This window comes from Zalophus californianus, chromosome X, assembly GCF_009762305.2.
Source record: "Zalophus californianus isolate mZalCal1 chromosome X, mZalCal1.pri.v2, whole genome shotgun sequence".
In the NCBI taxonomy this organism is placed as follows: domain Eukaryota; kingdom Metazoa; phylum Chordata; class Mammalia; order Carnivora; family Otariidae; genus Zalophus; species Zalophus californianus.
In genome coordinates, this window is record NC_045612.1 from 51,917,145 (window position 1) to 51,935,517 (window position 18,373).

Here is an 18,373-nt window from a genome sequence, read left to right on the forward strand (position 1 = left end):
TTTAAAATGCCACTGGGTATGAGGTTGTTAAAAGCAACTCGAGGTGAGAAAAACACTATTCAGCACAACTGGCCGGTCTGCCCTAGTGATAGCTCCCTGCCTTCTTGCCTCTTATTCTATGAATATTTTCTCAGCCTGGGATTTCTTAGCTCCTACTCTTGGCGATGGCAGTAGACACTGCCTCAGCTCAGCTTCGGAGAGATGATGCCTATTGACCTGGGATGTTTTCCTCCCATGACTCTTGGACTGTGGTGACTCTGATGCCCTCCAATTTTTTGCATACTAGTTTCGCCCTCCACCCAGTTCTCTAGCTATTCTTCTATCAAGGTATGTTTCAGCAACATCATATTGCCTACTTTCCTATTTCTTCGTGAAAGTGTCCATCACTGAAAAACAAGTACAAAATGAAAATAATGGCAGGTCCTTTCTTCTAATGAGAAAAACACACTAATCAATACACTAAAAAACATAATCCTACTCCCTCTATTGATAGCAAAATACTTACTTTACAACCAATGACTACAGCAACATACAGAATGTAATTTCTGAAAAGATAGCTTCATGTCAGTGTTTATATGCAACAGCATCCCTTATTAAAAAGCAAATGGTTATAATAAACACAAATCATAGTGACAGCAGGAATCGTGCTATCAACAAACCCATCAAAATGGAAACAAACTTGAGATGAACACTATCACAGAGATAGATACTAGTGCTTTTCCCATATGGGAGTCTCTGTGACTTCAATTTGAAACTACAGAACTAGGGCAACTATTTCTAGCAATATATCTATCTGGGCTTTTTCAGTGTTATTCTGTCTCACTAATGGTTCATAGAGGGTTTTATACTGTACACGAGGGTGTTTCATAATCACAGCTTCATTGAAGTCCCACGGTTTTAATATTGCTGCTATAAGTATTCAAGTTTAGCTACTGTGATTTATTTTCAGATTAACTAATTTTATTGTTAAACACCTTTGAAATGTTTTAAGTAACTCACACAACAAATAATATGTTTGTGAACTAAAAATCCTCGGACAGTGTTTATGATATGTTGGTGTAAATAGATCCTGTGTTCTGAAAGGAACATCTTTCTTACTAATTAATAGTAATCAGACTGCATTCAGGCATTGCTTTAAAATGTTCTAAAGTCCTAGGTATAATATAATCCATATTGTTTACTTACATAGTAGCTAAAAGTATTCTGTTCTTTCCTATATTCAATATTCAAGGGTATTGCCAATGAATTTTTCAAAAGTAAATCCTATTTCACTGGGTTTTCCCTACTCCTCCTGAATATTTCAATGGTAACTTCCTATAATTAGGAAGTTTTGATAAAAGGTCTGTGGGCATTTAAGGTATGGTGTATAACAAAATTTTAACAATTTTGTCCTGTGCCTTACGCAAAGTACAGTTAAATCACCTTCTCCTATGCACCATGCTTGAGATATTAAAAAAGGTATTAAACACACACACACACAAACATACACAATGGCTAAGTAAGTTGGAGAACATTACATACCATAGCTCCTCTTAGAGATTTACAATAAAAACATAATTTTTTCACAATAAAAGTAGAATATTAACTCGTGAGAAATTCTGCAGTAAATAGACTTGATCTTTGTTTAACCTAGCATATCCATACTTCACTACCACCCCAACACACACACCTTCTCTTTTCTTTTTATTTTAAGAATTTATTTTAATATCACATGGAACAATATTTCATAGAACACAGTTTGGGGCACTAAACTCAATGAATAAATAATATCTCCCTTTATAATTAAACATAATTTCAGTATCTCAAAACAACAACATAACACAACCTTCTTTCCTAAGAATGCGAGTTTATCAAGACTGGTATGAAATATTTTCTAAATAAGACTAAAACATCGAGGACAACATTGGGAATTTGCAACCCTCTCTATATGTTTTACAGCATATGCAAGTTACAGTTGGGTGTCTCCTGTTGGTAACAAAAGCAAGATGATCTAATGTTCCAGTGTCTAGATGGAGCTGAAAAGCAAAAACAATTGGGAAACAGACCATAATCCACTGGATGCTAAATCAAATTATTTGTTCTTACTAATCAAGGACACTAATGATCAAAATTCAAACCAGTAGGGGGTGGGGGGATGGGTAAGCCTGGTGATGGGTATTAAGGAGGGCACGTAATACATGGAACACTGGGTGTTATACGAAAACAATGAATCGTGGATCACTACATCAAAAACTAATGATGTATGGTGACTAACATAACATAATAAAATTAAATTAAAAAAAAATTCAAACCAGTAGGAACATAAGCCTTTTCTCTATACAAAGTGAAAAAATAAAAGTGATATGCAATCCGAAAACCAAAAAGTTACGTCAAATACTAAGAGTATCAAGAGCACCCAAACAAAACTGAACCTAGATATTAATTAAGCAAGTCTTCCTCAGATAATTTGGTTATGCAAGGTATATGCCAAGAGTCAGACGTTTATGCTGGACTGAGCCACCCAAGTACCCCTGAACTGTTCTCTCCTTATAGATGACTATATATAGTCATTTTAAGTACTTAAGAAATATTATTTCTTTTTTGCAGTAACAACAAAAGATCTGAGGCTTGACATCTTTAATTTCATCTTTAATGGGTCCCTGGACCTATTCTAAGGAGAGTCTAATTTACTAAGATTTGTAGGATAAGATGTCTTATTCATGTCCCTGAGTATCAATCTATTACTGGCTTGACAGCTTTTTTTCTTCAGAAATCCAAATGACAAGATGTCTGACTAACATAAATCTTAGTAGTATGTTCTGGAGTGTGCCCATTTGCCAACCAGGAAACAAATCAAGATGCCATTCAAATCTTTTCACTGTTCGTCATCATCAATCAGAATCTTTCACCAAATTCGAATGGGTACTTCACTACTGAATAAGTCTATTATTCTATATCTTATGAGCTATTAATCACCCTAAGAAGCTATATCACCACATATAGAGAGTTATGTACTCTAGGAAGAACGATGTATAATTTATTTCATGAATTACTGCAGGAAAATTCTGTCATTTTTAAAGTCTTTCTGGTATCAGAAAACTTCCAGAACAAATTCATATGCAAATTCCTAACAATAGCAAAATATGATACCTCTATAAACAGCATTTAATTACAAATTACCTATTCTACATTAACAATGTTTGTCAGTCTTACAACAAACAATTGGGAATAGAATTTTTGTTACATCACTTATATCGATAATCATGCTTTCTTATATTACCAAACACAGTTCTCAAGTTTTTATTGTTCTGAAAGAGGTGCAATAAACAAACGTCAACAAAAGTATCTGACCAAAAAGAAAATTGCCATGGCTTTTTCACTTGGAATACAATTTAGTCTTGATATTTAATTTTGAATGCATTTTAAATGTGTGACATAGGGAATAAATTAACTATAAATAGCACTTATTATGTAGCTTTGATAAGTGTCTTAATTTAAAAGTTTCTTTACTTTGGTTACTATAGTTACATCATCTCCAATGTATATGTATACCTCTTCCTTCTTTAACTGAAACACAAAAATATTTTGCTTTAGAGTGACATTTGGCACTCCCTTTATAATATACATTTCAAACACTGTTGTCAGATTGTTTAAATAGAAAGAGCCCAATAACTTCATCTCAGGTGTCTGAAGTTTGAGACCCTGTTTTGCCACTAACAAATGGTGTTACCTTGGGCAAATCTTCCAAACCTTGCAGTATCTCAAAAATGAGTGGGGTTACACTCAGTGATATATAAAGTCCCTATAATTTGAATCTATGATTTAGATCTTCCTAAAAAGGATTTTTCCATCAAGGCATCTTTATAAGATAAAGTTCAAGCTATATAGTTGGTAACACAGGATCCTCTGACTTTTCCTTCCAGCATTTTTTTACCAGCACTCTTCAAAATGTAACACTTTATCCAGATGGTTGATGGTAAACCTTAGTGAGAGCTTCATCATATTTAAGCCTGGATCATTATATTTTCATGTGTATCCCCTGTTGCCTCAAAATATACCAGTATTTGTAAAACTAATATTAACATCATGATTAATGCTAATGATAATTCCAGGCCTCCAGGCTAATTTAGTTCAAGGCCTTATCAATAAGAATTATCATTATTACTATTTATAGGACACTATGTGCCATATCTATGCTGGGCTCTTTATGTCTCTATCTCATGTAATACTCACAGCTAGCTCCTGTTATTTTCCCTCTTTATAGGTTCTTTCTTATTCTACCTCAAAAGTGTGGCGAACAGCTCAAGGGAGGTAGTCTGACAAATTAACATCCTTCCTAGTTTGTGTGGCAGGCACAAACCCAGAAAGAGGCAAAAAAAGAACTGAGAGAGCTCCCTGATAGCAAATGTGAAAATAACACACATCAAACGTATGATTTCCTTGATTGTTTAATAACAAATTCTATGTCCTTCTGTTGCTTAACGATGAATTCCTAAACTTATGACTTATCCAAATGAATTTTGCAAGCATGATTTCTTAAATCTTATCATCTAATTTTCATTTTCTTTTAAATGTAACTAGAGTTAGAAAAGCTATGCTGTATTTATCATGTAGTAGATTCACTTCCACACTGAAAAAAATAAGGAAACCATAACAAGCCTCTCTTCACTGCTCCTTGTTATTACTCAGTATAGTATCAACAGTGTTAGATATCATGTTCAATTTATGTGTCTATTTTAGCTGTTTCAAATTTTTTTCAGTTACATTATATGCACTATTTATTCAAATTTCATCTACTTACTAAATTCCAAATGCCTAGCATCAGGGTATGAGGATAAAATTAATTTAGTTAAGGTAACAAACAGGAAGAGTTAGAAATATAATATTAATTATAATTGAAGGAACATGCCTTAAGCCCTAAAGTCATAAGAAGTTTGTATAAGATTTAATACTTGCTCTTGGCCTCCGAGACAACTATGGCTGTGCAAATTCTATATTTGTTTATTCAACAGACTGATAAACTCATTGATTCTTACATCAATCTCAATATTTTGGTATCCGTATATTATGGAGGTGACAACTATGGCATACAAACTAAAGGATTTTCATGAAGTCATGAAATTCAGAAGGAAAACAGAAATAGGCATTAGTTTTCACAATTAAAACTACTGGATTCCACCCCAGATTTCTTAAGGTAGAAACAAAATTGTAGTTAATAGTATTGCTTGTCTTGGGGGGAGGAAGTTACTCCACTGGTAATCATAGGCACCTGTCCATCTAACAAAACCACTAGAACTGTAGCAATTTTTCCTTGTTCTCTGCCTTAGTCCAACAACCAACAAAAAAATCAGTGCACTACAAATCAATGAAATAAACTGGTAGAGTAGTTTGGGGAATTGTGTAGATACTTTCACTCACTAGCTCATGTTTGCCACCAGTGTTATTTCCATGAATCAAAATCTGCAGGAAAACTGACAAAAAACATATTACTGACAGGTGGTTAGAGCCTGTTTCTATATAAATCTACATTATACAAGAAAGAAGATGGTATGGCAGGACAACTTCCTTGCTTTCAATCTCTACTACTATTATATTGTTTTTTACTCTTAAAATAAGCAATTTTGCAGGACCAAGAATTTGATACAAGTAAGGTGCTAAATGCAGGTTTCAATTTGGATATGTTCTTTAGAAAATTATTTCCAATAGGCCATCTTACAGGTCTGTTTTTTCTTATGATTTGTTGCTTGTGTATTTGAAAGAAAAAAATATCTGTAGCCAGTACCTATAACTACAGCCACCAGCCAGGGTGCAAATTCATGCCTTTGGCAAAAAGAGGAACTAAAGAAGGTACAGATGATGCTCTTAAGACAGCCCAAAGCACATGTCCTAATGGCAGTGAGTAAGGAGCTTCTTCTTCACATACAAATGCCATCATGTTCACATAAACATTGGGAAGTTATGTTATAAAACCACAATTACACATTAGAAATATTTTTAGAATAAATCAACAAACGTGAACTGAGAGAACTCTAAAGATCTCAGAGGGAAAATAATATATACATATGATGGCTATTATATCCAGAGATATATGTACATAGGATGATGGATAATTATAAAATCTTATATAAACAAGAACATAAATCTGACAACTTCAAGCATAGATAAATCAATACTTAAAGATAATGGTGTTCCAGCAAGTGATTAGGTCTGCTTATAGCACAGAATTAATAAAGGTGGAGAGGGAAAATTCCTGTAAGACCTAGTGTGTTTGGAGCCATTCCATTTTTTTTTTTTTTTGGACTAGGGACAGTTTAATTCACCTAGCCATGCTTTGGGAAGATTTATCACAGGATAAGTGAAATGAACTGGAGAAAGGGAGAGTCTAGAGAAATTGTTCAGACTACTACTGCAATAGCACGGGCAAGAGTGCCGAGGTAATAAGGTGACTAGATGGTTACAAATCTATTCTAGAAGTAGAAATTATAACACACATCAATTTAGGAAGCAATTTAATGCAGGGGATAAGAACCTGACACATAAGTGCTAAATATGTCAAAAATTATTATTATTAAATGGATGTGGGAGGTTAAGGGAGAGAGAAGAATATTACTAGTGACTGAACCTATATAACTAAGGAGAGTGGTGGTAACATGAAAAGAAATAGGTTCCAAGAAGAAATGAATACATTTAGTATTAAAAATACTGAGTCTGAAAGTGTGGAGATAACCTATCTAGGTAAAAATATGCAGCTAATCATTAGAAGATTAGGTCTGGTATGTGCAAGAGTGACAAAAAAGGAAGATATAAACCTAATAGTTCTGTAAGTTAAAGGACTGATTGAAGTTCTGGGATTAGATAAGACTGCCAAGGGATGGAAGGGGAAAAAAGGGAAGAGAGGGAAATTAAAAAAGCAGATGAAGTGTTTCATATCCAAAGGCAAGATTTATTATGTTAACAGAGTAAATAAGATATAATGTCTTGTACGAACTCCATAAACATTAGTTGAAAATCTCCTAAATTACAAAAACTTTCAGTTTTATAATTCAATTCTAAGACCTATATATTTTCTAGAGAAAATAATATAATGATGATAGTATATAACAAATAGTTTTAAGGTTTAATAGAGCATGATATATCTAAATTGTTATGTTAGATGACATGTTATTTAATAGTTATTTTAAATACTACTGACTTTTAAAATATTTTATTTATTTATTTATTTATTTAGAGAGCATGCATATGAATGGGGGGAGGGGCAGAGGGCGAGAGAGAATCTCAAGCAGACTCCCCGCTGAGCACAAAGCCTGATGCAGGGCTCCATCTCACAACCCTGAGATCATGACTTGAGCTGAAATCAAGAGTTGGATGCTTTACCGCCTGAGCCATACAGGCACCCCAAATACTATTGATTTTTTTTCTTGTGGTTGCTTTCCATTTTTATATCTATGTGAAAACAAAAAACAAAAAACAAAAAACAAAACTAGTCTGCCTTCTGTAACTACTATAACTTGAATTACTCAAAAGAAAATATAATTTCTTAAAAATACTACACAAAGCTCTACAGAAACAATCTCTATCTTCAGATTCCAATTAAGATTATAAAATGGTATTTAATGTATTCATAAGTCACAGCTTCTTTCTGTATCTCAGATTCCCCAACCATAAATTAAGACCAATGGCCTAGAATATTTCTAAACTATTTAAAGATATAATCTTTTAAGATTGTATTTATTTATTTTAGAGAGAAAGAGAGAGAGACTCAGAGAGAGAGAGCATGAGCAGGGGAAGGGGCAGAGAGAGAGGGAGAGAGAGAATGTCAAGCATACTCTGTGCTGAGCATGGAGCCCAACATGGGGCTCGATTTCACCACCCTGAGATCATGATCTGAGCTGAAATTAAGAGTCAGACGCTTAACTGAATGAGCCACCCAGGTGCCCCAAAGATATAATTTTCATAAAAATCTTGCATGGATAGTCTGGCACTGAAAGAAAAAAAACAAAACAAAACAAAACGAAAAAACAAAGAAAAAAGAAAAAGAAAAAGAAAAACAAAACAGGAGGCAGGCCAGGTCAGCATCAGACACTCTGTGGGTGAAAGTCAGAGCTGTCACTAGAGAGGTGAAGTCTGGGGTAGACAGCAAGGACTAGTATGTGACAAAATAAACTGCAAACCTACCTGTCATAAGAAGGAGGGGAATCCATTCAGGTATAGGGGTGACTGGTAGACTAGACATTATATCCAGCCAACAACGTCTGCTAAATAGCTTCCTTCAAGCTGTTTCTACAGTATCTTCTCTGTACCCACAAGCTTGTATTCCACATGGTCTCCGATGCTAAAATTTTACCCTAGATACTTTTAACATGCTATTATCATAAAAGGCATATGGTAGCTTTTCAAATTCCAGTATTATCTCTTACAGTAGCCATTCTGAACTATAATCACTATTTGTATACAAGTTAGGAACAAATTAAAAAAAAAAACACAAGAAAATAAAGAAAATGTGAAACTAAGACTATTAAGAGAATGCTGGAGGTGACTGGGTGGCTCAGTTCGTTAAGCATCTGCCTTCGGCTCAGGTCATGATCCCAGGATCCTGGGATCAAGTCCCACATCGGGCTCCCTGCTCAGCAGGGAGTTTGCTTCTCCCTCTGCGCCACACCCCCCACTCGAGCTCTCATGCGCATGCTCTCTCTTTCTTGAAAAAATAAAACTTAAAAAAAAAAGAATGTTGGTATTCTCTGAAGTAGAATTAAGTCCAACTGCTTAAATTACAAAAAAGGAATACCTAAAACAATCTAAACTTAGTAATTCTATAAAAATAATAAAATAAATCAAAGATACATTTCCAAAATTTAGTTGTTATATCTAGTATGAAAGACTAGATCTTCAAGTATCTAAACCTCTTATCATGATACTCACAAAATAATAATAAAGACATGTCAACAAAAGAGAGAATAAAAATAAAAATTATGAGGACTAAGCTAGACTAAAACATTGAGAGATGTCGGGTAGGACAAGGAAGTACTGGAATTCATAGTAACATTATTCAATCTTCTAAAAGGAGATTTGTTGGCCTAAGTCATTTGTAGGTTCACACATGCTTTTTAATTCTTCAGTGATCACTCAATCTTCTCTTTCATTTAATTATGAAATGCTTATCTAACTTGTCAGCTACTTTCTGCTTTAATAAGATTGAATGGGTAAATCTGCTATACTACTGCTCAGCCATTTAAACACTCCTTTGTGCTTCTTCTTTCTTTTGAATAAATTTCCATATGGTTATCATTTAGTTTATTAAGGATTTATATCCTGACTACTTCCAAACATATTTGAAGTAACTTATAAAATTTAATATTAGCAATGTAAATATAATGTGAAAATAGCACTGTCAAGGATAAAAACAGTAGACACCATCTAGAGGGAACTGAGGAATTAGATGAGCTAATTTTGAAAACTGGGTGTTGAGTTTGAATATAAATTCACCAGCAGCCAGGTTAAAGAGTGGTGCATGTAACATTTTTTAATGTCTGACTGAAAGAAAACAGACATTTTTCTATTAAAAAAAAAATCTCCCTGGCATTAAGCTAAAAAATCCATCTTGTGGATCTTTCTATGAGGGGCTTATAGAACATAGTAGACAATGACTTTTAACTAGAGTTAAGTAAAATCCACCGAAATAGTGTACAAATAGATGTTTTAAATAATGCTTCTATAATTGGCTGTTAATAAGAAAACTAGCAGTGTTAGTAGAGAAATATCAGTAGTGTATATGTTAGAAGGGCTGATTGCAATCTTGTATACATCAATCACTAGTCATGTAATTTTTGGCAAGTCATTTAACTCCTTCCTTATCTATGAATCAAGGATAACAACATCTCCTTACCTCATGACCAGATGTTAAAGGATTAAATGACAATACTATACATGAAAGTGCCTAAGTGCTATACTAATGGAAGTTATTACTATTACCATCACTACGAGTGCCATCATAAGAGTTAAAAATCACAGAAAAAATATGGAGATAGACACACCATAAAAAGCCATTGGCAGTACCCTCTCAGCCCAACAATTCAAGTTTTCCACCTAGTAGCCAGAACAATCTTTATAATGAACCATAAGTGATTGCCTTGCCTACATCTTTCCAATCACCCATTAACTTCAAGATATAATTAAACTCAGGGCCAGCTTCATGGGTATGAGATCTTTGCAGTCACCAAGGGGCCCATACTTAGAAGGGCTTTGTGCTTGGTGTAATGATTGTCTGCTGCAGTCCTGAAATTCTTAATGATATATGAAGAGGGGCCTGAGATTGTCATTTTGCACTGGTGGGATAAATTACGTAGCTGGTCCTGATCAAACCCCTAGAAATAAGATCAAAGTCCTTCAGAATATGATTCATATTTACCTCTTCAGCTATTCTAGGATTCCGTCATTCTAAACAGCTGTTAGCTCCCCAAATATCCCATGCTCTTTCAATCTCCTTTGTCTTTTCTCACAGAGTCTCCTTGCCTTTCTCCATTTGTATTACAATAAAAAGTGTGCAAAGCAAATGGATCCCCTTTAAAATCTTTAAATATGGTCCTACTTCCAGAATACTGTTGCATTTTGCAATGGCATTTGAGACAGGTGGAGAAATACTAAGCTCTGATAATCCATGAGCATGATGGTATCTAATTTTATTTTTTAAAAAACTGCAAAGTGAAGAAAATCAGAAGTGGAAAAGATGAGGTAAAGAAGTAGACTGTTGTTGCTTTTACTGCTTCAGTCTCACATTATAGTGTTTTGAGTGGCACTGGTCAAACGATAGGGAATTACCACCATAGTTTTCGGAACCACAGAGCTCAGAGCTTCTGATTTAATTGGTCTGGGATGGCGCCCAGGCATCAGTATTTTTGAAAAGTTCCCCAAGTGATTCTAATGTATACCCAGGGCTGAGAACCGCTGAATTACAAGAACTTTAAAGAGCAGTAAGTTAAATGAGATGTAGCAGCTCAAGGTATCGAGGTATAAATAACCCAACTAATTATCAGAGCAGGGTTGAAGGAGAAGCCTATTAAATGGATAATGTAGATGAAGATAAACAGACCACAGTTTAAAGTAAATCAAATTGAAAAGATTAGATCCATTACAGCACGTACTGTATGATTCACCTTGTCTACTTCTGAGTTTCTGAATGGATTAAACAATGTCCATACATGTTAAAAGGTGAGCAGTGTGAAAGTATCATTTGAACACCTGAGAAGATTATAGACAAAAATTACATGATTATGGACATTTTATTTTTAACACCAACTTAGCACAACTTCTACATCCTTGCTGAATGCTCACATTTTTCCCTCAACAATCTTGTATTTGGCTGATAGAGTCTACAATTCACTTAAGCAAAAAGTAATGTGTTCACTTACAAAATAACCACGAGGCCAGTAGTACCCAAGACAAGAAAATTGGTAGGCTCGGAAAATATCTGGGAATAGTTCATTAATTAAAAAAAAAATTAGCTAACCAATGAAATGAAATGGTAAAGTTATAAGAGAGGAAACACTGCTCACAATTGAAATGGAGCAAATGATATGTTAAGTACATAGGTGTGCTAAGTAATCAACAATAGAAGAAGAAATTAACCAGCTTTAACTGGCAGGCTTTCCAATGTTATAGTTAAATGCTCATAGAGAGAAAGATATTCTTTTTTAAAAAAAGATTTATTTATTTATTTGAGAGAGATTGCCTGACATGGGGCTCAATCCCAGGACCCTGAGATCATGACCTAAGCCGAAATCAAGAGTTGGGCATTTAAGCGACTGAGCCACCCAGGTGCCCCCAAGAAAGATATTCTTAAAAAGAGAGAATAATGGTTTATGGGGAAAGCACATGGTCTAGTGGAAAGAACAAAGACTTTGAAGACAGGTAGATCTGGGTTTGAGTTCTGACTTAGTCACTTACAGACTAGCTACAGAATCTTGGGGAAAGTGCTTAAACTCTGTGATCTTAGTTTTTTTCATCTGAAAAGGGGATTAATTGGCAAAACATTAACGGTAGTTAAAGCAGAATGACAGGTACACAAGGGGACATCATGCTACTTTTTCTAATTTTGTGTATGCTTAATATTTTCCGTAATAAGCAAGTTAATATGTATCTTGATGAGTTAGGGTAAAGATTATAAATAAATGTGATAAATGTATAATAGACACTAAATAAATGAATTCATTTCCTTTTTCTAATATACTTTTCATCCTATTACCTCTACTCTCATTCTTGTTTTTTCTAGTCATACTGTTCAACTATAACACCACCCCGCTATCATTCCATTAATACAATCTATGGAAAATTCACCCATGCTTCGTTATTGAGATCTTTGCATCTGGCCAATAGACTCATTCTCCACAGCAAATCCTACCTAAAATCACTGTGTATAACTTCAGTGGCTATCCTCTCACTGCCATATATTGGTACTTTGTCATCACCTGAAAACAAATAAATTCTTCTACCTCTGAAATCTTAAACTCAAAATCTCCCCATAGGACAGTCTCCAGGTCTTCCAACCTTGCATACTCTACCCACAACATCCATTCTTCAAATTCACATAGAATTTTATTTTATTTTTTTAATTTAAATTTTGTTAGTTAACAGTGCAATATTGGTTTCCAGAGTAGAATTCAGTGATTCCTCACTAAGATACAACACCCAGTGCTCATCACAACAAGTGCCCTCGTTAATAGAATTTTAACTATTAACTTCATATATATCATCTGACTGCACTGCTCTTGAAATCTCCAAGTACAACATTCCATTTGGTGATCATGATCACACAGTCTTTAAGCCCTCTTATTTTCAGTACACCTGCTCTTCACCTGCAGAAATCCTTTTAAGCCATCTATTAGTTGATTCCGGACCTCCCTTCCTTCACTAACCATGGCTTACCACTTAAAGCAATAATCACTAGCCTGGCCAATTTTTTTCTACCTTTCTGTTTCCTCATCTGCCAAGTGAAGCTCCAACTCTGGACCAATGCTACAAGTACCATCTCTGCTAACAGACTCTGGTGACTGCATGATACTGAAGAAAATCACACAACTACAAACTAGCAACAACGTAAATTCATAATCTCCAACCTCAGCCAAGTGCTCAGCAACATCTATGGACCCTCTTGATTTGTATGTAGTAAGTATTTCCTCCTATTCTGCACAGTTAATATTCCAAACCCACCATCTACCTAAATTCCCATAACTAGACTCTCCCAGCCAAGCAGAAAATTTAGATCTGCTTTTAAAAAGTATTCATCTCCATAGACAAAAAGATATTCATCTTTTTGAAGATATAATTGACTTTTTAAAACCTCTCTACAGAGGTCAGATATCAACTTCAAAAGAGGAGAGCTCAGTTCTGAACTCTAAATACTGTGCCATCTACACTCTGATTGTGGTAATTTGCATGTTTGTGGCGGGCAATGAAAGCACATACAACACCAAGTACAGAAATGCCTTTCAAAATCTTATATGGACTACTGACATATGAAGCATTCCAGGTGTAAAAACAAAAACAAAACACCTAATGTGTAATTAGATATTAAAATTGGACTCTTCTCCCTCAAACTGTTCCAAAAGAAAGAAATGGAAGGAAAACTTCCAAACTCATTCTATGAGGCCAGCATTACTTTGATTCCAAAACTAGACAAAGATCCCAATAAAAGGGAATTACAGGCCAATATCCCTGATGAACATGGGTGGAAAAATTCTCAATAAAATACTAGCAAATCGAATTTAACAGTACATTAAAGAATTATTCACCACCATCAAATGGAATTTATCCCTGGGCTGAAGAGGTAGTTCAACATTCACAAATCAATCAACGTGATGTACCACATTAATAAAAGAAAGCATAAAAACCATATGATCCTCTCAATAGATGCAGAAAAAGCATTTGACAAAATACACCATCCTTTCTTGATAAAAACCCTCAACAAAGTAGGGATAGATGATAGATGGAACATACCTCAACATCATAAAAGCCATATACAGAAGACCCACAGCTAATATCATCCTCAATGACGAAAAATGGGTAGCCTTTCCCCTACAATCAGGAACAAGAGAAGGATGTCTACTCTCACTACTGTTATTTAACATGGTAGTGGAAGTCTTAGCCTCAGCAATCAAACAAAAAGAAAGAAAAAGCATGCAAATTGGCAAAGAAGAAGTCAAACTTTTACTATTTGCAGACAATATGATACTCTGTAGAAAACCCAAAAGACTCCCCCAAAATTGCTAGAACTAATACATGAATTCGGCAAAGTTTCAGGATATAAAATCAATGTGCAGAAATCTGTTGCATTTCTATACATGAACAATGAAGCAGCAGAAAAAGAAATCAAGGAATTGATTCTATTTGCAATTGAACCAAAAACTGTAAGACACCTAGGAATAAACCTAACTAAAGAGTTAAAAGATCTGTACTCTGAAAACTACAGAACACTTATGAAAGAAATTGAAGAGGACACAAAGAAATGGAAAAGCACTCCATGCTCATGGAGTGGAAGAATAAACATTGTTAAAATGTCTACACTACCCAAAGCAATATACACATTTAATGCAATCCCTATCAAAATACCACCAGCATTTTTCACAGAGCTAGAACAAACAATCTTGAAATTTGTATGGAACCACAAAAGACCCTGAATAGCCAAAGCAATTCTAAAAAAGAAAAAAGGAAAAAAAAAAACTGGAGGCATTATGATTCAACAATCAACAAAACTAAAAGGTAGCCTACGGAATGGGAGAAGATATTTGCAAATGGCATATCTGATAAAGGGTTAGTATCCAAAATCTATGAAGAACTTACCAAACTCAACACCCAAAAAACAAATAATCCAGTTAAGCAATGGGCAGAAGACATGAATAGATACTTTAACAAGGAAGACATCCAGATGGCTAACAGACCCATGAAAAGATGCATCATCAGGGAAATACAAATCAAAACTATGATGAGATACCACCTCACCCTTGTCAGAATGGCTAACATTAACAACACAACAAACAAAAGAGGTTGGTGAGGATTCAGAGAAAAGGGAACCCTCTTGCACTGTTGGTGGGAATGCAAACTGGTACAGCCACTCTGGAGAACAATTTGGAGGTTCCTCAAAAAGTTAAAAATAGAACTACCCTACAATCCAGCAATTGTACTACTAGGAATTTACTACCCAAAGGATACAAAAAATATAGATTCAAAGGCATACATGTACCCTGATGTTTATAGCAGCATTATCAACAATAGCCAAACTACAGAGAAAGCCCAAATGTCCATCGATTGAATAAAGAAGATGTGGTGTGTGTGTGTGTGTAGCACATTATATATATAATATACAATGGAATATTACTCAGCCATTAGTAAGAATGAAATCTTGCCATTTACAACGGTGTGGATGGAGCTAAAGTGTATTATGCTGAGTGAAATAAGTCAGAGGAAGACAAATGCCATATGATCTCACTCAAATATGGAATTTAAGAAAGAGAACATGAACATATGGGAAGGAGGATAAAAAAGAAAGGAGAAAGGTAAACAACCCATAAGTGACTCTTAATGAAAGAGAACAAAACTGATGGAGGGAGGTGGATGTGTGATGGGCTAGATGGGTGATGGGTATTAAAGAGGGCACTTGTGTTGAGTACTGGGTGTTGTATGTAAGTGATGAATCAGTGAATCTATTCTAGAAATCATACTGTACTGTATGGTAACTAACAAAATTTAAATTAAAAAAATTGGACTCTTCTCATTTTGAATGACATGCCAATGACAGATAAATATTAGATAGAATAATATCTGTAGATAGACTTTCATATGCAAAATTTTCAGAAAGAATTCTTGAAATCAATGTCATGACTTTCATATTGCCTCTGTTGGGAGCTTCCTCTCCTTCACTTCATAAATATAAAAGGGTAAGTAGAGTGGAGGAAGAGGATTTATAAAGTGATTCTTTGGAGAACACAGTTGTCATGACATGAGACACTTGCTAAAGGGGTGTGTGTGTGTGTGTGTGTGTGTGTATGCACATGCTACACTCTTCAAGCTTAGACAGGGGGGCTTCCATCAGAATATTCAGGGCATGAATATGTTCCCTGAAGTTGGGGGACACTGACAAGGAGTACCTGACTCATTTCTGAAGAAGCTGAAGTAGCCTGGGTCAGTAGCATAGAGACAGCTAGGCTTTGATCCCTGTACTCACAGAGTTTTCCTGGGCAAAGACCTGCATGAGTGTTTTCCATGGACTAAAAGTGAGCCCAGTGGGAGAGAGAGAGATGATCTGGAGCCTGTATTTAAGTGCTATGTAAAAGGAACATTTAAGAGGGTAGGGGGTACACTGACAGAGAATCCTTATTATAATGTGTGTGACATGAAGCTCCGAGGAAAGTGGGATGGGGAAGGGGCAGGGGTGGCAAGCTGTAGGAAATGCATTAACCTAGATCAAGGGAGTTTCAGGGGAAAATCCCCAAGCAGGGTAATAACCTTGCTCCCTCTAGCATTGCAGTAGTCTAGTTTGGGAATCAGAGAAGGTTGTACTTTCAACTTTAAATCTGTGAGCTTAGATTGCTAGTACTACTAGCATGCTACAAACAAGCATTCTAATTTCTGGATTGAGATTGTGTTTGCAATTTAGAAAGACTTGAGATCTAAAAGCCATTGGGGCTGTCCATGTTTTCCTCTAGGTGTAGGGCAAGATAATCTTCACAGGAATGTTAAAGAGGTAGCAGGAGGAACACAATAGCATTTTCATCATCTTCTGTAGGTTTTGCTTGTTTAACATATGGGTTATAAGATTATAGTAATAACCAAGTGTGTAGTCTTTATACTGAAATCTTGATGTCATATTACAAAATTATGCAACACAGCCTTCGAAGCAATCGTATAGAATGTCAGCCTAACCATGAGTGAATCTTATAAGTATTGTAAAAAAGCAGAATTTGAAAGGTTCATGTCATAATGAATGAAATCCGAGACAGGTGAAAGGGGATTAACTAATTTAAATAATTGGGTTTGCTTCCAGATTTCTTTCCCTGCCAATCTGATTATTATGAACATTTGCCGGCTCACTTCACACTTCATAAAATGAGGACACTGTACTTTTTTTTCTTTGTTTTGTAGATAAAGAAGTTATCTAATCTGGTGAGATTAGAGAGTTTATTTCTTTAACTTATGCCTCTTGATTACCAATAGAATTGTATTTTATTAGTGGGGTTCAATGCTTTCATTCATGCAATAACTACTGAGGACCTGCTCTGTGCTAAGTAATTTGCTAGGCAATAGAGACAGTGAAGAGTAAGATAGAGCCCTTGTGCTCTATGTACTCATAGTCTAGACAGGAGAAAAATACACAAGTAAGATACAGCACATCAAGCATTCTCTCTGTCTCTGTCACTCTCTCTTTCTCACACTGTACCTCAAAAATATTCAGTTTGAGAATTTCCTGGGGGCTGATGAGAGGAAGAATGGGGCTGATGCAGGTAGTATGTGTTACCACAAAGGCTCAGAGCATGTTCATTCACTTAGGAGGAATCTTGTCACACTTATGTACTGAATACAGAAACATCAATAAGAGATGTACTTATAAATATGACAATCACCACTGTCAATTACTTTGGCCTACCAGACAATGTACTGTGCTGATATTCAGCCACTGCACATTGAAATGGCCACACTGATTATTAAAATGTTAAAAACACTTTCAGAACAACTGATAAATAACTGCTATCCTAGCTGCCTTAGTCCCTTATCCCAGGATTCTTCATATATGCCCATGATCTAGCAACCAAAAGGTAACCTGCCAAAGTATGGGTTCCTGGATTCTACTCCAGCCTATGATTGCATCCATTCTGATTGGCCAGTGCTCATGACATATCAGTTAGTTTAAATATTATCCCACAAGTACAGGAAATACTAAAATTGGCCAAGGAGACAAGGTCTTCATTTGATTATAAATATACAGAAATGGGAATAAGCTCCTAAGACATTCATGTCTAGGAAAGAGTCTTCCCTTTAAAGTATTCATTAACCACTGTTGGAAGTATAAGGGTTTTGAGTTTCGGATGGGACTCAGTATGATTCCTAGCTCTGTGAACTTGCTACCTATGCAAATTTGGGCAAATTTTTGTACTTCTTTAAGCCTCAGTTTTCAGAATTAAAGAACAGTGGCTGTCTAATAGACTGATAACCATCATCGTCATTATCATCATCACCATCATCATGATCATCAGCAGACAGGCCATCTATGATTAGTTTCACTTCTGATGAGGGTTAAAAAATAAACACAAAATAAAAAAATCACCTATGCAAAACAAACACAGCTTTCCCTATCACTAAGTAGATAAATGAATAGATATTCACACACATGTGCTATCTCTGATTTGGC

At 35.3% G+C, this 18,373-nt stretch overlaps 1 protein-coding gene across 5 annotated transcripts in view; it reads right to left on the bottom strand.

Moving 5' to 3' along the window:
* DIAPH2 (diaphanous related formin 2) overlaps positions 1 to 18,373 on the bottom strand; it is a 956,101-nt gene that overhangs the window by 277,903 nt on the left and 659,825 nt on the right. The window lies entirely within an intron of this gene.